Source organism: Dunckerocampus dactyliophorus, chromosome 16, assembly GCF_027744805.1.
Source record: "Dunckerocampus dactyliophorus isolate RoL2022-P2 chromosome 16, RoL_Ddac_1.1, whole genome shotgun sequence".
Taxonomy (NCBI): Eukaryota; Metazoa; Chordata; class Actinopteri; order Syngnathiformes; family Syngnathidae; genus Dunckerocampus; species Dunckerocampus dactyliophorus.
The window spans coordinates 4,939,315-4,956,501 of NC_072834.1; the positions used below are offsets into that span (position 1 = coordinate 4,939,315).

Genomic DNA, 17,187 nt, shown 5'->3' on the forward strand with positions numbered 1-17,187 from the left:
TAAGCACTGAGTGGTGAAAATTGATTCCTTCAAACTTGCATTCCAACACAGGACTAAGGGGATTTAGAAGTGCAGGGGAAGCACAGAGATGTTCCCTTAGCCTTTTTTTAATGAGTGCAGATTTGCTGAGCGTACATTCTTGAATCTGCATTTTAATTCCTACAGTTATTTTGTAGTGCTAAAACTAGTGTGCAAGAAAGTGTTTGAAAACAGGTCATGGATCACTGTTGAATTTTAAAATGAGCCAGTGATCATACCATACCATAACATACAGTAGTCCTGTTTGCATGGTTTTTTCTTTCGCGTCACAATCAAAAAAGGGACACAAAATATATGCGCTGAAGGTCTTAAAATGGTTGAAGCGAGTGCACGGCACTGCTGATGGAGGAAGCTCTCTCGCTGAAAGAGTCTGAGCGAGGCCGGATGTCCTCTCCGATTAGTGGGGCCGTGTGTGAGTGCACTAATGCACCTCGCTATTAGCATGTTTCTCCTGGTTGCCACGGGCAGCGCCCCGCCGCTTCCCCCCGTTCGACGTGTCAGCACGCATATCAATCAGAGCGCGCCATGGCCCGTGGGCTTCACATGACTAAGTAAGAGAGGAAGAAAGAGGGTGTGGTTCTGCTGCGCTAAGTGCGTCAGTGAATGCTGTTCTTGGTTGAATCTTTGGAGTAAAAGTTTGGGGGGCTTGGACACACGGTTTTAAGAAATGAGAGACAAGCGTTTTACATTAGTTTAAGGGTTTAAACGTGTTAGTTTACCTGTCAATATGTGCATTTGAAAATAAGGGAAGTAAAGGTGCAGGGGGGTTAGAAAGATCCAACTGCACACTGCCAATGCGCTGCACCATTGTCCTCGCTGATTGCTGCACTCAAGCGTGGATGCGGTCACCATTGTCACCTGCAGCACCTGAGAGGTTTTTGGTTTTTTTTTTTGATGAATGTTAAAATATTCGAAATGTATGAGATATAAATGGGAAATGAGGGCAAAATATGGGAAAATGGAGTATGGTTAACAATATATATATATATATATACTGTATATACGAACCTTGATGAAAAGTCACTGCTGTACAGGTCTAGCAACTGTGTCCTCTTCTGTCTCTGCAATTAAACATTAAAAGGACACGTAAACATCTTAATTTAGATCTCTCCAATTAATTGCAGGGTTACAAAAATCCCATCTACGTTTTAATTCTTGCCACAAAACCAACCTGTCTGAACCGGAAATGCAAACCCGGAAGTACTTGCGTTAGCGATTAGCGCTAATACACGTTAGCATTAATATACGGTTAATTCTGGCTTTTACAACGTTCATGCTTGGCTGCACACTACTACAATAGTTTTCGCATATTGCCAGAAAGCGCAATAAACGCTCTCACATGAAAAAGGTGAGTCTATTACCGCATTTTTGTGCACTAGCATCTTCGCTAGCAAGTTAGCCATACGAATACCCTAACATTTAACCGTAATTACGCTACGTATGTGTGACCTACAAGCAGAAATCAGAAGTATGTTTCACCAGAAAAATATTTTAAACGTTTACCTGATGACAAAGGCCAAACTCAACATAAGCAGCACTCGTCTTCTCGCTTCTGCACATTTGTCTTTGAACAAAAGGTGCGCCACTTGTGGACGATGGTGGACATTACAGGTGCACAGGTTACACCGGGGATTTAAATACTCCCTTGTTGACCCCCAACCAAATAACCTGAATAACTCCATCGAACTGAATGAAAACGTGTTTTGGAAATAATGTGGTTTCTTTTATTATTTATATCATCAATTGATTCTACAGAAAAAAATATCCTCCTGAAAAAGTACTTCCCCAGGCTAATAAGATAAGAAGATAGAAGATAATGGGGCGACAAGAAAGCAAAATTCAACTCAAGGCAAGACACCAGATTTTTTAAATACAGTTTTGTCGCCTCCAGGCATGTAAATGTGTCACATCCCTTTTGTGCAGAAGTTCGTTGTTCAGTAATTTTGGATTAAAGTTAAAAGGAACAATCCACAATGCCCTTGAAGACATTGTTGCCATTGCCATCCATTTGCTTGTGTAAAACTGGATTTTCAGCGCTGACCACTACCCGGACAAGACTGCGGCCTGTCAGTCACGCACATCAAACCACGCTTTTATCATCCTCTCTCTGGAAGACAAGCTCCAAGCTTCATTTTGTGTGCTTTATACAGTGCATTCTTTTTATAATTTGCTTTTTCTTAGCTTTATACATCGGTACATGACAGTAGCAATAGATCACTATAAGGTATGCCCACCCCTCCAGTGGGGTTGGGAACCACAGCTGTAAGACGGGATTCAAGCTTCGCAAAAACTGTAGAAAAAGCGCTCCATACCAATAAAACTTGGCTGGCCTGTAGAGCTTGTTCAATCATTAATGCATAGATAGAGGGGTTGAATGAAAACGATGCCTGGAGGTGGGTGAGGAGCCTTCACCAGTGATCTGTCTGCCTAAAGAGCTTTGTTACCATATTAACACTAACCTCGCCACATGGCCTTGTCCAAAAAAAAGACTTGGGCATGGGAGAATTGATAGATGGAAAAAAAGAAGAGGAGGCACGCGTGTAGAGGAGTGAGGTGTAAAGCATGAAAGGATGATTGGAGGGCAGGGGAGGCAGGAGAGATGAACTAGAGGGAGTCAAAATCAACTTTACCCGATCCTTCCTCCTTGTTCTCCAACCTACTATTACATCTCTCCACATGCTTCTTTCTTCTGAAAATCACCCCGAGGCGACGGCCCTCTCCTGGGTGGCTCGCCCCCGAGCGGAGCCCTTGTTCCTCGCACGCTGGCAATCATTTGAGCCTGAACTGAAGCTTTTAGGGGGAGATCAACCTCCAAAGGCTCCAACCTCCCACCCCCCACCTGCATACGCCACGGCAGGCCTCGTCCCAGGCCGACTCCGACGCACGTGCATGCCGCACTTCCTTCCCCGCTTATTCCCACAGTTCCCATTCATACGGCAATGGAAGAAGGTACTATGATCGAGCGACAAAGTCTAACCTGACGTAAAGACATTTTGCAACATCTCTACACATTACATGAGATTCTCTACCATCGATTTTAATTGCTGCTAAAGATTGCTCCTTAATTAAAGTCAACATTGCTTTTATATAGAATGAGTATTCATTTTTATTATTTTATAAAAATGACTTTCTCATTGTCACAAAAAATAATAGGAACATTCTTAAACGGGCTCCAAGTTACCCTTTTTTCACCCCAAAAATACAAGAACACCACCACCAAGTAGTACAATATATGTTATCAGTAGTGGATTCAGAGAACAGATGTCTGTGTTCTTCATAATGAGGTTTGTTGGGAGTAGAAAAGGGAGAGTGGCACTAATGGCTGTCACTCACTCACGGCTCATGCACAGGCACATGTCTATATTGTGTGGGTACACAAAGTTATCGACAAATAGCAGTCATGGCTGAGCAGGAAGAGGGCGGGATATAGTACGTTCGAACACTAGCACAACCATTGCAGTACCGAACCATGACAGACAGCAGCTTTAAGAACCTGCAGTATTACAATCATTTAATGTTTACATTGTCACTGTAATAGTGTTGCAACAAACAACCAATACCCAATACCCTGCTGCTGTGCATTGCGGTATTGTTGGTCCATTTTCTTGCTTCAGCCCTTAGTCTCCTCTTGGATAAAATGTAGTTAAATACTGGAGACCCTCGTTCTCCTCCATTGTTCGCTAGCATGTCTCGTTCCATTTTCTCGCCGCCCTCAGCCTGCTCTCGGATAAAGTTGATGTACAAGACTCCTTCATTTGTTAGTGAGTCTCTTTCTAACTGGTGCTCAAGTCTCTTGCTACCCTCAGTCTCCTCTTGAATTTAAATTGACCCCTGTTCAGCTCCATTGATTGTTGGTGTTTCTTGTTATGACCCATACTGTCAATGTGGTGTGGTTTCTGTAGTTTTTGCAGGGAAACACAGCAATAGCTTGGAAAGCAGTATCAACCACAATCTATTATCAGCCTATTTGTGGTCCTGTTTAAATTACAGCTGCTACAAGTAAGATGTACGATATAAAACGCTAAGAATGTTCCTCCTAGTTGTGATTTATTTTGTGATTAAGCACATTAACTACCATAGTCTGTAGACCGAGTGCATTTCTCTACAGCAAGATTGTAAAAAAGTGTCTTACATAACGCTCCTTTCTGAGGTAAAGATGTGAACGGAGAAACAGCATGATGACATCTCATCCTGGTACCTCGGTGGCTTGTCTCCGCATTCGTTATGACATAACAGGAGCTCCAGGGGCCATGTCAGCCTCCGTCACGCAACCGCAGTGCAAGGGGGAACTGCAAACCCTAGCGGCTAGTGTGTGTGTCGTCTTCACACCAGGTATTGACCTGCCGAGGCCACACATCCCAAGCTGCATTTCCACACAGGTGGCAGAACAGGTAGAGTACAGTGGGCTCCTCTGTCCTGCAATCCACCTCTGGCAGATCTTTTATTTAGCCCGCTGCAGCAAACGGCTCCTTCTCATGAATTATGCAGCGGTGGGCCCTTGTAACAAGCTCCAGGCCGACTCTACACCTTGTGTGTGGCTTAAAATATAGATAAAAGCCCAACAGCCGGCTACAAACATTTTTTTTTCTCAAGACAAGAAGCAGGCCTAGCGAGGAGAGAGTCCACGCAGCAATTAGACCAGGCCGCCTTGCTGCAGAGAATCCACATGCAGCTGCTGACTGTATAACAGAGAAGTGGACTACGAGGGAACGAAGTCAAAAACCTAATGGCAGAGCCAGCCCTACACAAAATGGCGCCCTAGGCGAGACCTCGCTACTTTGGCGATTTACACACACTTACAAAAGAAATGGAATAGCATTGTTTTTATCGATGTCTTAATTTGTAAGATAATGTGTCACCCAATTTACATTGTTAACACATTACAAAAAATATATAAATACCCTTTCCACAAAATAAATATCTTGTAAAGACAAGCGGAAGACGACGAACCTTAGATACCTTCTATAGTTTTGGTGTATCTCATGGGTCTGTCTGTGTGTCTCATGGGTCTGTCTGTGTGTCTGTTGTAGTCCCAGCCACTAGACCACATGGGACTGTCCACATATGCAAGAAGGTAAGATGAAAGATAAACAGTTTGAGTAGAAAGGAATCAGGTAGTACAGACCTAGACAAAAATTGTTCCAATCCCTGTAGTTGAACCTTGTCTTGAACGAAAGAAGGACTACTCTAGTTGACTTCAGATAAACAATGACAAAATGAAGTCAAAGGGAATCAGGTAGTACCGACCTAAAAGTAAGTGCTCCCATCCGAGGAGTTGAACAGTGGCTACCTGGTTGAAAGCCATGAATGGTAACCGGTAGACCATATGCAGTTGTCCATCTATAGGGACTCATGTACTACTGGCCTAAAAGAACTTGTTCCCATACCAGGAGCTGAACGCTGCCCACCTGAGGAAAAACTAGGAATTCTAACCACGAGACCATATGGGACTTCAGTTTCCTGGCGATGACTGGCCTACTTGGACCTCAGACAAAACACAGTGAGTTCAAATTCAAGTGAATATGTTAAAAAAGCAGCACTTGTGGCACCCTACCAGCTTAGTAAAGCCCTTCAGATCAGACCACTTCTCTCTCAAAGTAACTGAGCAGGAGAGAGAATGTCTTTTAGTCCAGGTTTTCTTACATATATGCATGTATGTATCCTACTGATGGTCAGCTACTGATAGTTCATCAGAACAAATGTTGAATTGGACTTTTTGTTTATCTAAAGTGTTGAATAAAGCAACTGGACTCGCTTGATTTTCTTGAAGATGTTTCACCTCTCATCCAGGTCCAAGTCCAGTTGCTCATATTCAACTCTTCATCTATACCACGTACCGAAAACCTTTACAGACTTTTTGTTTGTAGATAAAAACATATTGTTCCTGAAATGTTCATTCAAACTGCACTGTCTTTTCATTAAATATAAGATATTTGAGTTGAAAAATGTCCACAATTCTGGTCACAGCTGAGAACCGCTGCACTATACCATATGAGGCTACGAGGCTCATGGCTGCACTTCTTGTACTTTGTGAGATAACCACTATGTGTTGTATATAAGTTTGTATGTGCATATATACACACACGCATATGGGCTTTCACTTGTACAGCACTTTTCTTCCTTCAAGGCACTCCAAGCGCTTTGACACAGTTACCTCATTCACCTACTGATGATGCAGCATCAGGAGCAACTGGGGGTTGAGTATCTTGCCCAAGGGTACTTTGACATGGTCAACCTTCAGGTTGGGTGATGACCACTTTAGCATTCCGCCCCAATATCATATCACTTCAAGAGCATACATTCAGTTAACTTCACTTCAAACTTTGTGGACTATCCCGATTTGGTCAGTGAATCTCAATCTTTGTATCATATTTGTTAATAGCGCCTTCATTATTTAAAGTGAACACGAAATACTAGATCAATGTAACACAGCCCGGTATGCTTATGAATTGTTTAAAGACACAGCATAAATCCTTTTACACACAGTTAGAAACACCATAGTGGTGATTATTTGAAGTGGAGTCACGGTGAATTCAATAGTGAATATGATATCTTACAACAGTGAGTTATCTATTCATGGCTCCATTAATGAATCATAGCTTCCCCCCTTGACTTTATACTCCAGACATGCCCTCTTTGAATATGTCATAAGCACTTATTCTTTTTTAATGGCTTGGCATAGCTTCCTCCGACATAAAAACAAATACATATGCGCAAACATGACGTTGCGCAAAAAGGGGGAGGGACTAAGAAAGGGGTGATGTGAGATCATAGAAAAAGGGGGGATGGATGATTGTTATGCAAGTTTGTTGAGGTGAGAGAATATCGTGTCTTTCTTCAGGTTACATTATTTATACTTTATACCCAGAGGGCTCTTTAAGGCTCTTTTTGCATCACTTTGCAAGGCCAAAATATCACGGCAGACACAGACCATGCGGTCAGACCCATCCTACGAAACCAACCTTGGTATGGATTCTACTTTTAAAACATAATTTCCCATGAATGCGCAGTAAATGACTCATTTACCATGCAAGTTAAAAGTTTGCACAACAGTTTTATTGCGATATGTCAATCCAAAAAAATCAGTGGCACTTTCGCTCACTAATCCAGCCACCGTTTGTCTACTTGCCACAGATAAATAATGCACAGCCTGGCGATTACAACGCACAGATCTGACAGCAGCTGTCGCTAATTTATTGATTACCCCCTCAGTGTTTCAAGATGGTGGGGGTTAAAATGTCAATCAGATGATCTGAGTGCCGCCTCAGTCGAAGTTATTCATCCTCATCCTCTCCAGAAGAATACAATTCCCCTGCTCTGATGTCGCAATGTATTATTAAGTGTTATGCTTTCGGGGCGAGATGCCGCTCCCGATTAGCCATAAAGTGAATAAGGAAGTGCAAAAGTCTTTAATGTTGCAACAAAATCCTGTGAAGTCGATGGCCTCGCTGCATGTTGTCGCCGCCTAATGTCCGTGGTTCGTCATTTTGTGTGACTCGGTTGGTGAACTTAAGTACCTGCTTATCCATTTAACTAGTTAGCTAGCAGTAGCTAGCCAGGTACAATAGAAAAAAATATTTTCTGTCTCTTTGGAGCTCAAACAACAACTCATAATATAGAATTTTATACAAATCTTTTTATTTTAGATGTTATAACCTATCAACATTAGCTATGGTATTCCTCTCACTTCTATGCACTGACCACCCACCTCTGCATCCGCCCAGACTTGAAATGGTTTCGGCACCTCTCTACATGGCTGCAGTCTCCCATCTCTGGCATTGTAAACGTCGTCGATTAATTAACATTGACAAAATACACTAATACTGGATATTTTTGTGTAAATATTCTACTCTCCTTTAAAAAGGGACACACAGTTTGATTGTTATAAAATTGGAAACTGCTTTTCTAGTACACATGCGCCGTAGCGCAGGGTGGCACCAGGGGACGTCTCGTCATTTCACCAGCCGATGCGATTACAACATTCCTGCACACATCAAACAGGGGGAATATGCCTTTCAGTTTTATTTTTTATTGTGAAAATAACAAGATAAACATGTGTTTTTGGTCTCATGCGCATTCAAACTTACCTACTATATATGTTAGCTGACTGCTAGCTTTGTAGCTAAGGAGACTTCATAAGGCTAATAGTTACTTGCAAAGGTATTGCAGCATACATATGTTAATATTTTCAGATACTTTTGTCAAAAAACAACAAAGAAAGGCAAGACAAGGAAAGAAAGGAACCTTGGGGAGGTGCGGGACCTTGTCAATCTCCAACATCTGCTTCTGTGACAGGAGGCCTGGAGGTGCAGCTGCTCTACTGGGCTCTCAAGACCAGACCCAGCAGCAGACCACGAGGTCCACTCAAGGCCTGCTGGGACACCAAGAGACCAAGACAGACATGAGGTATGTGTGTGTGTTTGCTTGACACATCTGTCTTCCACACGCACACATCCACACACATACACACATTGTGCCACTCAGCATCTTTAGTGCTGCCCCCTTCAACAGCACCAGATGTTGTTGATGTGCAAGCAGCCTACATTCTGCAAGACAAAAACACACATTCACAACTAGTTTACTTACTGAAATTTATAATAGCGTACACTACTGATGAAAATTTCAAGATCAGTTGAAAAATTGCAAAAATTGACATTTTGCACTGGAGGATCTAAGTAGACGTTCAAAATGCAAAAAGAAGAAATGGGAGCAAGATAAAAAATAAATGAATAAGCAATTTATTGCAAACAAGCATTAAAGTGAAATAGGCTGTTCATCAGCTGATCAAAAGTTTAAGACCACAGCCTTTAGAAGCCCCAAAAAAAAGTCATTTTTGTCAGGTATTCACACTTTCACTTATTCACTCATAATCTCTTGATGGCTTTCTCTCTTTGAATGTGGTCAGATTGTTGAGCTGCATAAGCAAGGCCTCTCACAGCGCACCCCTGCTGTTGAGGTTGGATGCAGTAGACAGCCATTTGAAACTTGTTAAAAGATCCTGAGGGTTATGGAACAAAAAAGTCAAGTAATAGACCCAAAGAAATGTCACCGACCGGAGGATCTGGCTGTCTGTCATGACACGGCCCAAATGAAGGTTATTAATGGTGCCGAGTGCAGTCCAATAACCATCAGACAGCATATGTGAGAGAAGAGTTTTAAGAACAAAAAAACGTCTTCAAAGGCCTCGTCTCCTTCAACGCCACAAAATGGATTTTTGAATTTGCATGAGAGCACCAAACATGGGGCATTGAAAGGTCTTTTCTCTGATGAGAACAAATTTAATCTTGATGGTCCTGAAGGCTTCCAATGTTACTGGCATGACAAGGAGATCCCACCTGAGATGGTTTCCACACGGCACAGTGGAAGGGGCGCCATCATGATCTGGGGTGCTTTTTCCTTCAATGGAACAATGGAGCTTCAGATTGTGCAGGGGCGTCAAATGGCAGATGGAAATGTTGCTGGGGGCATCCCTCATGACTGTAGGCCCTCGTCTGTGTGGCAATGACTGGGTTTTTCAACAGGACAATGCTGCAGTTCACAATGCCCACCTGACAAAGGCCTTCTTCCAGTGGAATGACCTCACTCTTTAGGACCATGCTGCGTGTTCCTCTAATATAAACCCAAATGAGAACATTTGGGGATGGATGGCAAAATGGACGTCACTTCCAGACAGCGGATGCCATCTGTAAAGCCATCTTCCGCAGCTGGAGCAACATTCTCACTAGCCTCCTGGAAACACTGGCATTAAGCATGCCCAAACCCATTTTTGAGGTGATTAACAAGAATGGCGCAGCTACTCATTACTGAGTCCTTTTTTGATGAGCCATAAGTTTCCATACATAGGAAATATAATCATTCATGTTGGACAACCGTTTTTATTTACTGTAATTCCTGGTGTATTAGCTACTTTTTTTTTTTCTTAAACTTTGAACCCTGGGGTTTATATAGCGGTGCGGCTAATTTATGGCCATGTTCTAATCTCATGACATCTCCTATACTTCAGAACTACTACTAATCGTTTAAATACTGTGCCGCTTGCGAGTCAGTGAGGAAACAGTAGCTCTTTTCTTTGGCAGGAGCCAATCACGAGCTATAAGGGAACTCACGATGACCTTGTCAACCCATGAGAAATCACAGGAAGTCATTACTCAATATAAGAGTCAGACTCACTGTGTCATCTTACCAATAACGCTAAAATCATCACACGGCACCTTAACACTCAAAAGGTATAACTAGGAAATACACAAGACAAGTACCAATATGAGTTAAAAAAAATATTTTTTCTTCTTCCCCATAATGCATTTCTTCCAGCAGAGCAGGTCACTGGCCAGTGGCCATGGTGTCTCGGCAGACCAGAGGGAGATCATGAACTCAGGGATCATCTAAAATCATTTATCTACAATGTTTGAAATGAATGATCACAAATGGTGGACTCATGACAGTGGGTGCAGATGAATGTGCTAACAATGTGCAGTCGGCAGTGGTTTAATTATCGGTTTCCATTTATGGTGACTGCTGATTGAGATGAGGGATGAGTTTAAATAGATCCTGGACAGCCTAACTCCACAGAATAAATCTCCATGGTAACTTATGTCACAACACATCCCACTTTCCACTATGCCACTTTTGTGAAACCAGATCATGGGTAAGTTGAGCCAGGATAACCAAAATATCCCGGCTTAATCGCTTATCCTGTTTTTGTGCAACAGGCCCCTCGTCTTTAAATGACAGGTTGCTTCTTCTTAAAGACATGCAGATGTTCCTGTGCAGGGGGGGTCTTGATGAGGCACTGTACATAACTGCTGAAATAATACACCCAAGATGTGCAACCTTCTAATCAATACCCAGAACACTTTCCAATTTCAGTTCTTGACCTGTGATAATTGGCTGGGCTGATGGCTGGCGGCCCGCCCGAGAGTGGCCTCACCACCCGTCACCTGCAGCGACGCAGGCCAGGCCAGGTGAATTATTAATCACTAATATCATTATGTAGGCTCTGCTTGTCATAACAATCCCGACTTGTTGGAGGGGGGAAACTCAATCTTCTGCCGTGCCCCCTTTGCACAGACAATGCTTCTCAATTATTGATACCAACTAATTGGCTACAGGAATCGCGGGGCAGGGTTACTTTTGTCCCCTCCCCGCAGCTCCTTCAAGAAACAATCTTATGAGGAAGCCATCCCAACCTGACGCCCCTGTGTCAGCAAATTAGCAGGGACTACGACCCTGCTCGACCCACATCACTTATATACCTATTTTTTTCTTTTTCACTCAGAATTTAAGATTCTCCTCCTTGCCTCTTCACCTCGACACCAGTTAATTAAATAAGAATACCATGTAGATATAGATATAGACATTGTTATTCCTGGCACATCGCAACGCTGACATAGGTTTGATGTAACCTGCTAATGGAGGGAAAAACCTGCAAAGAGACGCAAGTTGTGGAGATGGCGAGGGGTTAATAGGGTTTAATTAGGGTCAGGCTAACCACACTCCTGTACACCTTACCCTTCATTAACACATTATCAACTACCTGAAGGACATAGGGACTGAAACAGCCTCGTTGGGAGAATTAGACACTTGTCAAACTAGAAGGGGGCACTCAGTAGGACTCATAGCGATGCCACATATAGACATTTCCCCATATCTGGAGATGTGTTGTAAGAGTTAGCTGTTTACATGCACACACAACCAGAACAGCTCATCGGTTTTCCCTTCGGTCATAATAAAAACAAATTTCGTTGACATACATTTTAAAATTTGTGATTCCATATTACAAAAATACCCTGCGATTAGGGTGTACCCCACCTCTCGCTCAAAGTCGTCTGGGATAGGCTGCAGCATACCCCCGCAACCCTAGTGAGGATAAGCGACATAGAGGATGGATGTTACAAAAATGGTCAGATCAAAAGTCAATCAATTTGTCCTAAATGCATACCGAAAGTCTTTGTAGGTACACATTTTGAGTTTTTGTTCAAAAAAAGCGATGAGGATTCTGTTAGGGCTGGCCCTTTTACAAGGCACTGCCTACCCAGATTATTTTGTCCTTACAGCTGTGGGAATAAGGCTATGAGTCTGAAGTCAAGTGTAACAGTGTAATATTAAAAAGCAGTACAGTCGTCCCTCACTGTATCGTGGTTCGAATATCACTCCCTCGCTATATCGTGGTGTTTCAAAAATTTTTTTTATTAAATAACCACTGTTTAATGCTTGACTATGCCCTATTATTAGTCAAAAAATATTGAAAGACAAGTTATATGTATTGTCACTTGGCATCAGTAATGCTATGAGACATGACATTAGATTACATTACCTTTCACACTGCATGGAGACTGGCTATTGTTTGAATTGTTGTAAAATATTAGTATACAGATTCTTGATCTTGAGCAAAAGTTAATAAAGTTGTCCTCAAGTCATATCGAAGCTCCTCAACAAATATAATCGAAATATAGGTTGAACAGTTTTTAGTCAAAGGTATAAAATTGTTGCTTCTCCTCCCTTGTGGCTATCCGTGATAATATATCATTATGTTTCAGACGTGATTCACTGATACAAAATACTTTTCGTACATTTCGCCAAGCCCGGCTTGCATCCCCTGTCTCTCTACTCAGACAAACCCATCTGATGGAATCTTTGGTTTCTTTGCCAGCTGAAATATTCATTTTCTTTAAACATGCTGTCAAGTGGAGAGAGTGGCGATGCTTGAAAGTAGGCCAGAGAGATGACGCTGGCATGGGGAGATTGAAAAACACCAGCGACAGGGGATGGAAAACACACTTCATCCCAGATGGTCCCTTGGACAGACACTCAGATATGAGTCTGTTTGTTGAAGCGTTTAAAAGACAGACGTTTATTTATCTGTTGGTGATATTGCATGGATGTTACAGGTATTGGCAGTGGTCACGTTTGTTCTGTGCTTTGTGTTGTATTGCTAGAAAATAAATACTGTAGACCTGAATCGAAAAATAGTGGTTTAGTACCAACTGCTTCCTATCACGTTGGATTTGATGAGTAAAATGTGACTGATTGTTAATTGTTATAATTATAGACACACTGCTGCTAATTTATTTGGTACAGCTACATCAATATAATGGAAACATGTATGTCCAAATTTTGAAAGTTTTTTTCTTCTTTGACAAAACAGAACCACCTCACCCCACAAAAAATAATAACAATTTTTGGAGATACTTGTTTTATGGTGCGTTTTGCAAAACAGAAAAAAAATATACAGTATAGATATTTGGAGATACTTTGTTTTCCGTTGGACTAGACGAGCTCTCGCTCAAGACTTGTAGGAAATTGCACGACATTCTTATGAAAACTTATTACAGTAGTTACGTTAATAAGTGGACTTCTTTTCCAGTAACATGAACAGAGTTTGTGTTGATTGTTAAATGTCATATTAATTTGGCTATTTAACATATTATACATGTATTTCAAACTGTATGAACGTTTTATATTTCTGTTTAAAATAAACTAAGTATGAACAAAAATATAATTAATTTATTTATAATATATTTTGACTATATTAACCATTATAATTTATTATGAGCTTTGAGACATTCTATTTTCATATCATAACATTCATTAGTAAAAGAAACAAAGCAATCTCAAGTAACCTCAACTTGGTTTACTCTACTTATATCTACCAATTTCCTGTGCCTTGCATATGAACTGTATATCATATATCATTGCTCCTTCACGTGTGAATGGATTTACTGTATTCACATCATAGTACAAATGTCAAACTTCATAATATTTGATCTGTTGTGGGCACATGAATTAAACTTGACCTAATATTAGTAGCAGCCTGGTTGAACCCACTGTCTGTATGTTAAGTCTGCTTTAAGTGGCTTCTATTTAATGTTGCAAGCAGTGGATTGTGCATATACTATATATATATATATATATATATATATATATATATATGTATATATATATATATATATATATATATATATATATATATATATGTATATGTGTGTGTGTGTGTGTGTGTGTGTGTGTGTGTGTGTGTGTGTGTGTGTGTCATAACAGGCGGGAGTGCCACCACTCTCGTCTGGTACAGTGTCCAACGTCCCCCCCCCAGGTCTCTTAACGCACATGGAGACAGACAGCCACATATGGGCTTGAGCACTAAGTGGCTTGCCATCTTGCGCTTTTGCAGGTAGGTAGAAAAAAAATACACAAAGGGGCGGGGTCCAAATGGGTGATGATGCTAATGCACACACCTCTCAAACCCCTCCCTGCTGGCCTCTGTGGAATAGCCATGTCACAATCAAGAGGCTCCCTGGCCCTAATCTGCTTTTTAGGGCCCTGCCGCAAACACTCATCTGCATAATCGAGACGACAAGTGTGGAGAGGGTGAAAGAGCAATAGAGCGATGGGAGGAGGGAGTCGGGTTAGAGAATGTAGCCGGAGTGAAAGATGGAGATGGAAGTCTAAAAACACAAGAGGGAGGGGCAAAAATAGGGACGTTCAGGTGTGTTGTTGGAACATAAATGACATTTTTGGTGCCCCTGATGGGTTGTGGTCAAAATGCTTTGTAAGACGTGCTAGCATACATATTATACAGTTATGGTCAAAGTTTTAGAATCATTACACAAATGGTCTTTTGGGCAATTTGTCGCTAAGTCCCTGCTCCTGCAAAGAAGGTTTGCTTGATGCCGGCCATGTTTTTCAATCAATCATATTTTATACACGTGTGCTTGTCAGTCCCCTAAAGATGTGTACAAAATGTTGCCATAGTCATTTATTAACAACACCCTGTTTACGTAGACACTGTAAACATCCCTTCTATATTTACATTACATAAATTGTAATTCAGTGTAGTTTTGCTTTGTTTTTATAATGCAGTGTGTGACACTTGAGAAGTTACAAGGCATGGTTAATAAGAGTTGACTTTAAATTGTTTCCAATGTGAAAAAATGGTGCCTATATTACATATATGGACATGATAGGTGTACTTCTGCAGGGCCACTGTGTCACAGCTTTGGTTTCCTCGCGTCGTCTCACACATGCAGATGTATTCGGCAAGTCCACCTTGTCCTCATTTCTTCTCGTTCTCCTCCCTCATTGTCTCTCTTCTCCTCTGCCTCTCTTTTGCATATGAAGCGACAAGGTGAGTCCGGCAAGCGTGGGATCAGGACCCCCCCCCCTCAGTCGAGGCCCCGCATGCAGAGTGGGGAACAGGAACAGGCCCACTTCCACGGGTGCCTAATTGATGGCCCTTTAAAATTCCCACAGAGGACCAATCAGGGGTTTCATCTCGGGGGCAACGCCGGGCTCAGAGGGGCCAGCCGGGGGCTTCTGGAATAGAGAAGAGTGACAAGTGACAAGGAGGTGAGGAGCAGGATGAAGAGGTGCTGCACATGATGAGGTTTTGCATTTCATTATATGATTTTTTAAAATCCAGGTATCCTGCCATAATTCACTTTTATTAATTATGAAGGAAACCAAGCTTGTAGACTGACTCAACATATGTTATAATTAGTGATATTAGCACCGATGCCATCGCGAAAACACAAGGGGTGACCTGGCTGGTCCACAACCTACACATTTAAAGGGTCACTAAAATAAAATGTATATCAATACTGCTAATTATTATTTCTTTACATACATGATGAGTAAACGTATATAAATAAATAAATAACGTAATTCCATCTATCCGTTTTCTATGCCGCTTATTCTCACTTCTATTATTGTCATAATAGAAGTAATTATTTAATTTAATTTAATTTTAGTGCATTTTTCATTTCAAGTCTTAGCGCATGTAAACAAATGATTGATAGTGAAAAAAATACTACAATTTGGCACCAAATGTATTTGTGTCGGTCCACCACAAGTAAATGAATGTATGTGAAACGCTGTACTGCAATAGGAAGCAATAGGAAACAATCGTGCAACAGTAAAAAGTAAACCAGTTTGTTCCCATCAGGTCATCGCTCTGCTTTGTGTGATATGAAGATGAAAGTAAAAGCAAATGTAAGATGACAAACTGCCCACCAAAATCCTTCTTCTTGACTTGTCTGCCAGTGATGAGAGGCTCTGACAAATTGCAACGAGTGCTCTCTCACTTCACTTTGTCCATTTCAAATGCGTACTGATCAAACATAAGCAATCGGTTTATCCTAACATCGTATTTTCTGCACAGCCCTCGCAGACATGATGCATCCTAACAAGCGCATGCATATTGCATCACCTTTACATATGTTTTTAGGGAATATCTCTTTTATGCATTAATGCAAATCCCGGGGAGTTTTTGGTGCAACATTACTGGCGATGAAGATGCAATGAAAACAGGCCAATACATTTCCATTGGCTGATGTTTCTGACATTTAGACGCAACAGCCCCTTGGCAGAAGAAGGGGCGCCCTGGGGCACAAGGAGATCTTGTTAATGGACGTGTAGTCAAGCTGCTCTAATGAAGATCTTCACTGTTTTTAAAGGAAGAATCCTAATCATCTAGATCATCCTGTTGGTCTCCTGCTGTAATCAGCTTGGGATCATTGTTATTTCATGGAAATACCTCATAAAATACAAAGGAATGTTAGGGCCACGCTGAAAAGAAAGATAAGTGGATACACAATGAGAATAAAGCTGTAGCGTTATGAAAATAAAGTGCAATCTCACAAGATTAAAGCTGTATTTTCTGAAAAATGTTGTCTTCACGGAGACAATTTATGAAAAAACAACTGTTTTTACAGACACATTTAGTATGGAATTAAATTGGAATGACTGTGCAGCATGCCTTCCAAGTGACCTTTCACCCCGCTTATCGCCCACGTTTGAGCCACTGTGTGCCATCCATAGGTGTCATCATCCATCAGCACTTGCTGCCTTCACTTCCTGTTGTTGCATGTGCGTGAGTGTGTGCGTATGTGTGTGTGTGTTGCACAAAGGGACAGTCTTCGAGAGGGGCGGGCGCGTACCCCCAGCGGGACGCATTAACAAGCCCATCAAGTTAAATGTAGCCCCTGCATTACCTAATGTACCGAGGCCCTTCAGCAGCAGTGTAGGAGACAGCAACATCCATTATTGATCAGATGGCGTTTCGCCTCCGAATCTGGAAGCCTGACAGAGGGGCACTGAGGGTGGGGGGCAAACTTCAGGGGGTTTAGAGATGGAGCATTTCGTTGTTTAAAGGAC

The 17,187-nt window shown here is 41.7% G+C and overlaps 1 long non-coding RNA gene across 1 annotated transcript; it reads left to right on the forward strand.

Moving 5' to 3' along the window:
- The first annotated feature begins 1,242 nt into the window (after positions 1-1,242).
- LOC129169479 (uncharacterized) lies at positions 1,243-16,393 on the forward strand. The gene is made up of 5 exons (XR_008566437.1): positions 1,243-1,387; positions 5,070-5,113; positions 5,430-5,539; positions 8,335-8,445; positions 15,154-16,393. It is a non-coding gene; the product is annotated as an uncharacterized LOC129169479 (long non-coding RNA).
- Positions 16,394-17,187: the final 794 nt, after the last annotated feature.